Source organism: Thunnus maccoyii, chromosome 20, assembly GCF_910596095.1.
Source record: "Thunnus maccoyii chromosome 20, fThuMac1.1, whole genome shotgun sequence".
Classification (NCBI taxonomy): domain Eukaryota; kingdom Metazoa; phylum Chordata; class Actinopteri; order Scombriformes; family Scombridae; genus Thunnus; species Thunnus maccoyii.
This window is the reverse complement of record NC_056552.1, coordinates 6,754,978-6,756,452: the sequence shown is the minus strand read 5'-3', so window position 1 is coordinate 6,756,452 and position 1,475 is coordinate 6,754,978.

Sequence of the window (1,475 nt, the reverse complement as noted above, 5' to 3'; positions counted from 1 at the left end):
GATCCAGCTCCCGTCTGACCGCCGGTGGGGTGTGTCTGCTACTGGTAGTGATGGAGAAACGGAGCTGCGTCAAGCTGGCCACAAACAGCCACAATAATACCGGAAAACCTACGAATTTGGTTTTAAGATAAAAGTCATATAACGCCTGTTGCTGCTTATTCTTTTTTCAAATAGCTAATTAAGACTGGTGAGAAGAAAATGTATTTTTACATTTACAGGCATTGCAATGGATGTGGTACTTGTACTCTTTCTGGTGTTAAAACAACATAAATAGAAAGTAGAACATTTTGAAGTCAATGATTAATTTATAATTTAAAAAGTAATTAATCATAACGAGGAGACTGCTTTGATATAAAATGAGAAAAGTTTTAAATGTATGAACAGTTAGAAGGCCATCATCTCTCCATTCATGCTTGAGTGTGTCATTGTGTTTGTTTTATTAATGGTCAATTGTGGTTTTAATCCACTGGTGATAGTATATAATTTGAATTTAATGTATATTCCAAATCTAGTTTAACCACAAATTATGTGAAATCCACTGGAGTCACAAGCAGCTGGCAGTAACTCTCACTCTGCCAAGTTGGGCTACCTAGTTTTAGCTGGTGTTACTTTCTCCAGTTTCATTTATACACATATGAGATAAATTACAAAGATGTCAGATCATTGGGACAAATATACAATTTTAAATTATGGCAAGAAATGTCAGTAACTTTAGCTGTGGTTATTTCACAAGCTAGTGTTTTGAGTAAATTGCTAGCATATTTAGCTGTAGTTTGAGATTATTCACTGCTTTATTGATTATCATCCTTACCAATCTCTGAATATTTTCCTTATAATATGCCTATGACTAGTGCAGTAGCTGTGATGGCAGATTGTAGAACATGAGCGTAGTTACTGCAAATAATAAATGCTTTTTTTTTTCAGAAGTCATACATTTCTATGGCATAATATTTATTACAAGGTAAAATAGATGTCACAAAGTCAGATAGTCAGAACTCAATTTTGATGAAATATGTAGTCAATGCATTTTGCCTTTGTAGCCTACTGGGCCTATATTACTGTAGGCTACTATATAGTACTTTTAAATAAATAAAACCATACAATAATATTATATAATATACTATACTACACAATATTACCAAAGATATGTGGACATGTGGTCATCTCACTCTTGTACAATTCCATAACTCTTCACTTTTTCCCACTATATGTGCAACATTTCACATTTTTATTGTACATTTTCATTTATATAGTTATATAACCTATCTTTTGTGGTAGTGGTATTTTTCTCTTTACCTTCTATTTTTTGACTGTTATGCACCACAACACCAAGGCAAGTTTCTTGCATGTGTATAAACCTGATTCTGATACTGATTCTGTAAAAAAAGAAAATCTATCTTGTCAACCTTTTACTCTGAACGTTTTGACCGGAACCATAATATAAAACTGCTGTGAGCTTGACATTGATGGGAAAA